At 34.0% G+C, this 10,137-nt stretch overlaps 1 long non-coding RNA gene across 1 annotated transcript; it reads right to left on the bottom strand.

Moving 5' to 3' along the window:
- Positions 1-2,380: 2,380 nt before the first annotated feature.
- On the bottom strand, positions 2,381-4,534 carry LOC146949003 (uncharacterized). Its single transcript, XR_015025376.1, has 2 exons — positions 4,429-4,534; positions 2,381-2,699 (listed from the first exon to the last, which is right to left on the bottom strand). It is a non-coding gene; the product is annotated as an uncharacterized LOC146949003 (long non-coding RNA).
- Positions 4,535-10,137: the final 5,603 nt, after the last annotated feature.

Genomic DNA, 10,137 nt, shown 5'->3' with positions numbered 1-10,137 from the left:
GATACTTACTTCACCAAACTCATTAAAAGAATGTTACCCAAGAGAACATGGAAGAGATAATAAGCTGGAGAATCAACAGAGAATCCAAAAAAAGAAATTGGTATTGACCAAGGTATATAAGCTTTAATTGAGCCACCAAATCCCTTAGGACTCAAAGTATCAGCTGGAGAATAAACAGCCATTAGTTTAAAGAGTGTGGTGGAAAGTGGATAAAGGAGCTATTGGAAAAACAATGGAGTGGGAGTTTGGTTAACTTATTGGCCAAACAAACAAGTAACATTGTACAATGAGCAGAAGTTTATAAACAGGTCTTAGAAGCATGACTCAGTTACCACAATTAAGTAAACCAATGGTAAACAAATGAAGATTTTCTAACTGAAAAATCAATTTAATCAGCTACTAATTGATATGATACTAAAACCTGAAGCAAATAATTTCTTGGAAAAATTATGAAATTCCTAGAAGAACCCAAGTCTGACATTAGTCGACAAAACCCGCTTAATCTATGGCCTACATGAATATCCTCTCTAAGCAAAAGGTTAATATTAAATATCTATAATCTCAAATATTGATATTAACAGCTTTTTAACTCTCATGTAATATTTCAACTATATCAGTGGTGAGGAGGCGGGTGTTTGTTGGGGGTGATTTCTTTTGGAGGTTGTCTTTGTTACTCAGGTCCTGGTTCGTTGTCACTATCTCTTGTTTACATTTTTAGGGTTGTTCAGGTGTTTAGGGTGTTTGGAGGGAGCGGGTCCTATTAGGCTGAGCCTTTTCCTTTTGATCTATTTGTTGTTTTCACCACGACATACCAAGTCGTTTGTCTTACTTTTTGTGTGCTGGTTTCCGGTCGGCCGGTTACTTTTGCTTCGAGATTGGAAGTCGGTGTCTAGCTGCATTCTTGTTTGGCTTGATTTGGTGTTTCTCTGGTATACCGGGGGTGAGGGGTGCCCTTATGATTTGGTCTTAAAGTCTGGTGGGCTGATCACTTTTGATTCGAGATCAGAAGTCAGTTCTTTGGCTCAGGTTTGGTTTTGGGCTTTTTATGGTTTCTTTCGGTAGATCGGAGGTCGAGAGGTGGTGGAAGCTGATTGATCTTTTCAGATATTAGCTTTTCGGATGTGGCTCTTCTTTGGTGTTGAGAACTGAGAGTTTACTTTTGAAGGGTGTTTCTTTGGGGGGGGGGGGGGGGGGTGGGTAGTGATAATGGATGGTGTTGGATATCGTTTTTATAGAGGTTTTTATTCGTGAAGGAGTCTGTTTTAGGTGGTGATATGTATTTTGGTGGGTGTTGTCCTCAGGGATGTTTTTTAGGGTGTTTATTTTTGAGTTCCGCCTATATACGACGCCTTTAGTTTGTATTCTCAATTTCACCGAATTGAGCACGGATCTGGTTGTTAAATAAAATTTGTTATTTTAAAAAAAAAGTGGTTTCCTATTAACAAAAGATGCTACACACGGAATAGGATCCAATATCTGAAAATAACAATTAGTAAGCATTCCAAGGACCTCTCTTGTAACTCAAAAACCATTTATTTTCCATACTTAGCACTAACATTTCATATTAAAGGTGTGTATATCATGATAAAACGCTTATGTATAAGTTTACTTAGCACCGACACTTCATATTAAATAGAGTTTGAAACCAAACTATGTGGTTACATTAAGACCATATTTGGATATACAATATATTCTATCTTAAAATCATATGTTGCATTGGATATACAACATATTCTATCTTAAAATCATACGTTGCATAAATGATTACTATTGAAATGATACTTCTCTACTTCACTCATAATCTTTCATCCACAAATCATATGTTAACACAATTCTACAAAAAATCATATCTCCATTATCCTAAAGTTATCACAATTATCAATTGTCGTAATGTCAACACAATTCTCCAACAGTTCAAAAACACATTCGCAGAAACTGATTTCAAAAGTTTCCTAAAATCTAGGTCAAAATCACATTCACATAAACTAACTTCAAAATTCTCCCAAAATCTAGGTCAAAATCAAATTTCATGATAACAGTACAATACCTAATTACTACATACATATAAAAAAAGAAAACGCAGAAAATTAAACGTTTCAAACTCACAACTATTCCAAATGATTCAAAGTGAGTTGGAAAAATTGATGAACTTCCGTCGATCGATGCAATTTTTGATCTTGAGATTGATGAAGGCGATGAGTGAAAATTGTGGGGTTTGAGATCGATGCATTTTGCAAGCTTGAGATGAAGGTGATGAGTGAGATTTGAATCACGATTCAGATCAATTTGAAGTTTGAACAAAGAGGTGAGGGGATTCGATTATGCATGTTGTAATGCCCTATTTCTATTAAAGCGATAAAACACGCGAATATAACAAATATTCAAGAAATAGACGCTACGTCTCATCTAAACAACAACCAGCATGCATATATAATAATATCTCAACAGTCACAGCGGAATATAATTCATACATCTCCAAAAATATATATGTCATGGTCAAATAACATCAACATAAAATTCTCCAAATCTCAACAATGAGTACATCTCAAAATAAAATAATCTAACAAGACTAGGACACCGACTCAACCTAATCAGAGTCCTAGACTACTACATCAAAATAATAGCGGAGATAGCTCCCGCTATCCAAACATCCACAAGCAACTCACTGAGCGACTACTCCTGCACAGCGTCTACCCATCCTTACAGACAGGTAGGCGGTCGAAACCACTGGAGGTTAGCATTACATTAATCATAATCAACATAAACAACTAGGCATAATATATATCAATTCAAATTCCAATAATTAACATAAACAGTTAACCTCCACATATTCAATCACACCACAGTCACAATTATCGTAAATATATGTATTCATCATACAATCATCACCAACATACTTCATACAACGGCAATAAGCAAGACTCATGATAACATGTCATGCACCTAGACTCGACACATACATGCATGTGGTACCAAACTCTTCCAAGGTCGTCACCTTATGATGCAACAAAAACATCATTATCAACGGCTATAATCAACGGCAATATGGATACAAGTATCCGATCAACGGCAATATGGATATAACATCCGACACGACATATGATGCATGAACATATGACTCAATCCACTATGCATATGTTCACCACAAATCAACGGCTATATTCAACGGCAATAATCAACAGCAATATCAACATTTAGCTTATCATAAAGTTCACAACTTCATTCAATACAACATATGATAACAAACATCATATTCATCACTTAGCAGTCATTCAAACATCTTCTTACAATCATATCAAACTATCCATAGAGGATTCATAAATCATCCGGCTCATAAAACCATTTTCATCAAAGTTCGTCTATAATTTCACCATTTAAAAAAAAATTGAAGCTTTTGAATTAAAATCAAGTAAACAAGATTCAATGCCTCAACTAAGTATACCTCTAGGCTACATACAAGTGCAGTAGAGCATACAATTACGTTTCACCGGCTAAACACGACGAAATCATGAAAATCACCAAGTTCGTCTCTTGGTATCATTTTGCAAACCAATTCATTTACAAAACAAAACCAAGTTGGATTCATCACCTCCTTGGAGTATTTTCATCATAACTCAAAAACCAAAAATCATTTTCCAGTCAAACCAAAGCCTATGGAAAGCTAACAAAATTATTTACAACTTTCATGTTTACACCGAAAGCAAATTCAAAACAGAAACGTTCAAAAAAGCTGCAGGAACGCGAAACAGGGGATGCTGCCACTGTGCAGCTCGCCCCAGCGAGTAAACTTACTCGCGAGGCGAGTAAGCTCACAGGGAGCCCCTCCTGCTCGCCTCCAACTCGCTGTGGCAAGTTGGGACAGTCCTGTTACGAGAAAAACCCATTTTTTCACCCCAAAACCCCAATTTTGACTTCCCAAAGCTCAAATTTGATCCGAAAGTTTGTTTAAACATTTCTAAACATGAAAAGATACACAAAACCATATAAAATTTGCACCAAAACATTCTTCCAACAAAATTCACCAGTTGACCCATTTTCATAAAACTTCAAAAATAACAACACAAATCATCACAAGCTCAAAGATTAAGATCACCCTAGGTTCCATTCATCAACAACAACACCTCACAACATCAACAACAACAACTAATCATGAATTCATCACAATTCATCAACAACAATTACAATATCTCATATCAACAATTTTTGGGTAAAACACAAAGCATACATATATACATGATTTAAGCTTGCAATTTCATCATCAACAACTCAATTAACATTCAATTTACATACCCAAACATTGCATCACAACATAAGCACGAATTTCACAATTAATTTCACAAATAATCAATTATTCAAATAAGCACTTATGTAAAGAATTAGGGTAGAAGCTACAACTAAGTGATTATGACCAAAGACTAACCCCCTTACCTTAATTCTTCACAACTCAAGCTAAGGCTTCAATTTAGCTCCCACAACTTGAATCTCTAGCTCTCTCTAGCTCTCCTTCTTCAACCCTTTCTCTTCTCTTGCTCTTTCTCTTTCTACCTCTTCTCCCAAATGACAAATGTTGGTAAAAACCCTATTTTCTCTACCAACTAGAGTTTATATAGGCTCTACATAATTTTGCTCAACTCACAATGTCTTAATGGGCTTAACCCATTTCTATTCTAACCCAAAATGTTACTACTCACTTAACGGTAAAATATAATACTAGCGGTCAACTACCCGTAATTAAAATAATTACTACACTCTCTCTCTCTCTCTCTAGTAACTTAGTAAAATAAAAACTCTCACTAAACATTAGAAATAATCCTCATCAAATTACAAAATTACCCTTACTCACAAAATGACCAAAATACCCTTCTAACACCGAATTCTACAATTCCCAACCAGAAATACACACAGAGGCAAATAATCACATATGAGCACATATAACGCACCTAAAACCAATTAAATAAATAATAAAATAAATCTAGCGAAAAATCGGGCCGTTACACATGTGCTTCAGATGAAGGTGATGAGTGAGATTTGAAGGTTTGAGATAGATTCAGAGAAATTCTGTGAGCTTCAAATCGATTAGTTTGTAGCTTGAGATCGAAGAGAAATTGTGAGGTTTGAAGATCGATTGATGAAAGATTGAGTTTGAGAGAGAGAGAGAGAGAGAGAGAGAGAGAGAGAGAGAGAGAGAGAGAGAGAGAGAGAGAGAGAGAGAGAGAGAGAGAGAGAGAGAGAGAGAGAGAGAGAGAGATTCGGTGGAAAAGTTTTGTTTTGTGATTTTTTTGTTGATACAAATAAAAAAGTTTTGTTTCTGAATATAACAAAATTAATAGTAAATATAAAAATTAATAAAAATAATAATACTATAGTTTTAGTGACAGTTAAGTTATATTCGTAGGTGAAACTAGTCCACTTATGTGCAAATATTGCGAATTTGAGTTTCGGTCCTGTATTTTATTTTTGGAAATATTACCTTGTAATTTTTTTGTTTTAAAAAAAAAAATCCTTGGTGGAGATTTCTTATGGCACATTATGAGTAGAAGTGGCACACGATAATTGTAAATCAGATTGGATGGATAATTTTTTTTTTGGTCAAGGAAGGATAAATAATTTTAGGGTCTTGTTAACCGGTGCCCCCGGGGCACTGGTTAAGGAATCTATAAATAGAATTTATGTTTTGGAAATATAAGCTGTCACATTTTATCAAGTAATAATTACATTACTTTTTAATAAAAACTTACTTCATTTGGTGCTTAACTAATGCTCCGGAGCACTGGTTAACATTCTCCGTAATTTTATACCCCATGAATATGCTTGATGTAACCCACAAAAAAAATGCTTGATGCAAATGAGCAATAGTTAGCAGTTACGCATGGTGTATAGTTTGAAAGTTGCATTGCATGCCCTTAAATTGCGCAGATTGCACATGGCACGTCAGCATCAAGCCTATATCCTTATATCTGGCACTAGCTAAGCCTTCACGTTCTCAAACACAAAGTCGTAATCAACATTTTCGATTCTTCTTCCTTCTTTCTCTAATTTGTTAGAACATGCACGTTTTTATAAAACACACACTTTGTTTCTGCTTTGCTGTGAACTATAATTTCGTCGAAAATGATTGAATATCCGATATACTAACTTGCATATTGTGCTCAATTATAAGGGAAATAAGTTAACAAAAACACTTGTCCCATCCCTGATACTCTTCACGTGGTTACATTTATTTGATTTCTGTTGTCACATTAATGATGATGTATGTATCTTCTCTTCTTCCTGTGGTTTGGTTTGTACCCCTTAATAGTCAACATTCATGACATAAACCAGCAATTACTCATCCGTCTTAAATTATAAATTGTTTTGGCTATTTAAGGTACTACAAAATGTAATTAATTTTGTATAAAAAAAAGATATTATGAGTTGTTTAACAAAATTATCTTTAATAAATGATAAAAGATATTATGATTTGTAATAAATAATTAATGATATAATAGGAAAAGTAACATTAATGTTTCATTAGTATTGAAAAATGAATAATAATTTGAGACAAGTTTTCTTTCCTTTTCTCAAAACGACTTATAATTTAAGATGAAGGGAGTAGCAAATACTTTTCGTTGTTTATTGTCAATATTTAAGTTTATTATAAAATATTTCTAGAATTTAAGTAAAACTATATAACACAGACAAACAATTAACATTTGATAGAAATATATTAGTGAATGATATGGTGTGAGGTAGTGGGTAGAGGAACTCGTAATCTATAAATAAAATGGTTAAATAAGTTTTTTGTCTTTATTTTTTTTGCGGTGTTAACCTATTTTTTTTGGTGGTGCGTTTTTATGTCTATAAATATAGTAAATTTTGTTTTTAGTCTTTATAATTTTTTATTACATGTTTTGCTCCCTATAAAAAACTTCAGCAAATGGTTTTTTAGTCCTTGTTAAATTAACATTTGTTTATTTATGTTTAAACTTTTAACTTTTTGAATGAGTTTTTATAGACTTGTTTATAACATTATAAAAAGTTCTTCCCAAAAAATTGAGCTCAAAATTTAATTTTTAGGTCCAAATTTTCGTTACTTTTATTTTGAAATTTTGTCGTTTAATTTTTTTTTATAAAAGAATTTCTTATAATGTTCTGAATATGTATGTGAAAACTAAAGGTTGTGTTAGTTTAATTTTTGTGCGTTTAATTTTTGTCGTATAATGTTCTGAAATTTTGTCGTTTAATTTTTTTTCGTTTCTTAAATAGAAGTTCTCACCTTAATTTTCGGTCGTGTGATTGAGAGCACGAGAGGTTGTGTTAGTGCTTGTTTGAGATGTGAAAGTGAAACTTCATATTCGTCGATCCATTCCAATGATGCTTCTTTCCTCGAGAGCTTGAAGAAGGGGAGTGTGTGTTGTACAAACTTTTGCCATGAAGCGTGATAGTGTTGTTAGCACACCAATGAGGTTTCAATTGTTTTCTTTGAAGTTTGAGTTTGACATTATACAAATGTTTGACATTTGTCTAGATTTACTTCAATTCCTCATTCTGTTAGATCGAAGCCTAGGTATTTTCCTCTCCGCACCCCCAACGTGCACTTTTCAAGCTTCAGACACATGTTGTACTTTCTCGTCTACTTGAAGACCTTTTTAAGGTTGATGGTATGATCAACCTTTTGTTTGGATTTTACGATCATATTATCCATGTACACTAGGAGCATATAATCTATAAGGTATTTGAAGACCTTGTTCACCATCCTTTAGTAGGTTGCACCTGCAATTTTGAGACCTAAGGGTATTACGTGCAATAATGGTTCACTGATTCGGTCATGAAAGCTATTTTTCCTTTGTCGATTTTAACCATTAGTATTTGAATATACCTAGAGTATGCATCCATAAACGACGGTAGTTTAAAACCTCAAGAGTTATCTAATAGTTTAATTATGCTAAGGAGAAGGTATGCATCTTTATGGCAAGCCCTAAAGAGCATGAATTGCACGGAAATGAAAGATTGAAATAAAAAATATCTTACGCAATTTTTCCTAAAATATTAGTGTTTTGGACTGGGCCAAGGCCCATTTCCCTCGCAAACTAGTCATCCATCCTCGCCTCGGCTAATGCACAGACAGATTATGGCATGGATCAACCCTAAATTCTTTGGATTACAACCTTTTCTACCCTAAATATTTCGCATATTTAACACATTTTTACTTGATTGGCGGAGTGTTTGTAGGTGCACCACCCCCCTTTGGATAAGAAGAAAACTACTGATTGAAGGTTGGTGGTTCGATGTCACCATCATCTCTCATAAGCCGCAGATCTCAAGTCTAACGCGGTCAATTATATACACTATATAAAATATGTATTCGTGAATAAATCTAATATGTATGATTATATGAGTCCTTCCTTACAAAAAGATTATACGAGTCCTTATGCGTTTTTTTATTCTCAAACATAAATAAGCATACAAATATTTAAGGTCATATAATGTAAATCTAAATTATGTAATCATCCAACATTATCCACACAGACTATAGATTAAAGTAATCATTCAACATTATCCACATAAAGTATTGTATTTAAGTAGCTATGATGGTTGTTCTTTTCACATTATGGAGTGTTGGCTTAATGTGAAAGTATTTACACAAATCATCATCAAAGTGTCGTTGAAAGTAGACCATGACCGACTCAATATATTTAATTTGCTTGACTCACTTTCAAACTGCATGATGATTAATGGGAATGTGTTTTCGAGCTAATGGTTACCATTTTAGGCAAGATGTTATACACTAACGGTGTGCCAATATTAAAAATATGTACCTATAGTATGTATCTTTTTATAAATAGTTTGCTGTTTCCAAATAGAATTATATTTAAAATATTACAAACACTTCTTTTTGAATAAAAATATCTTGAAAATTAATCTAAACCATGTGAATTTTTTCCCGGTGAGTGTCCTGGAAACTTAATTATATCTTCCTATTTATTGGAATTAAAAATTAAAATTTCGTAGGGTGTGTTTTGATGGAGGGTTTAAGAGGGAAATGGAGGGGAGAATTTATTTTTCATTTTTAAATTACGGACACTATGAAATTTTTGTTAAAAAGTTAACATATTAACATGATAAACGATCATATAATAATTCAATAACACATAATTTATTTTAGAAAAACGTGTTATACAATCCACTATTTAAAAAAGAAAAATAATCACTCACCTCCCTTCTCCTCCTAACCCTCAATTTAAACACATCTTTAACATTGTAGTAACTTTTTGTCAAAAAATATTGTAGTAACTTGAAAACAAATGTCGTTAGATCGGCTTTTGCAAAAAAATTAAAATGTCAATAGATCGTAAATATCAAATCTGATCAACATTACTTTCTTATGCTTTTTCACTCGGATCATAAAATATTATCACCTCAAATTTATAACAAAGTTGGATCATAAATGACGATGTGGTTTGTTCTAGATTAAGCAAAGGTCCGAGCTCAAGCTCGAGAGGTTCAAAATACATCTTGGATCAAAACTGATCGACCTAGCTAAATGTCAAGTAGACAATAAGATTGCTCCTTCTGCCTCTCCCTACTAACCCAACATTAACCAACAGTCTCAAAGGTTAGGGTCTCTCAGATTTTTAACGTTTTCGACCATCAATGTTGTACGAAGTTTGACAATCACAAACCCGCCGTCTGTAACATGTCCTCGACGACTATCTTCATATTTATATCATTGACTACTTAATCCTCTCCCAATGATTACCACCTCCCTTCTCCTCCCCCTTCACACTCACCCGAAAACTCATTCTTCCTCCTCTCCAAACATTTTCCTTCTGGCCCTGTCCATTCCAACCTCACTTTTGGTAGTTCCTCCTCTCCAAACATTTTCCTTCTTGCCCTTGCCCTGCCCTATCCTATCACATGAGTTTCAGAATTTCTCTCACTAAAATATTTTTCCTCTGACCTCTCTCGAACAAAACAACCCAAACCGCCCTCCCTGTTTTCCAAATCCCTGCGTTCCAAGATGTAGAGGATGGTGGTGGTGATGCGACAGTGGGTCTCTCATCTGCATCACCTCTCGTTGTTTTTTCGATGGCAGTTCGTCGGAAGAACGTGTTCTCGGCGCTTTTTGTTCATGTTTTGGATCTTGGTGCTCTGTTG

This window comes from Medicago sativa, chromosome 2, assembly GCF_051527215.1.
Source record: "Medicago sativa cultivar Bolivia chromosome 2, Bolivia_mono, whole genome shotgun sequence".
Taxonomy (NCBI): Eukaryota; Viridiplantae; Streptophyta; class Magnoliopsida; order Fabales; family Fabaceae; genus Medicago; species Medicago sativa.
Note: the sequence above shows the minus strand (reverse complement) of the source record. Positions and strands in the feature narration are given on the sequence as shown.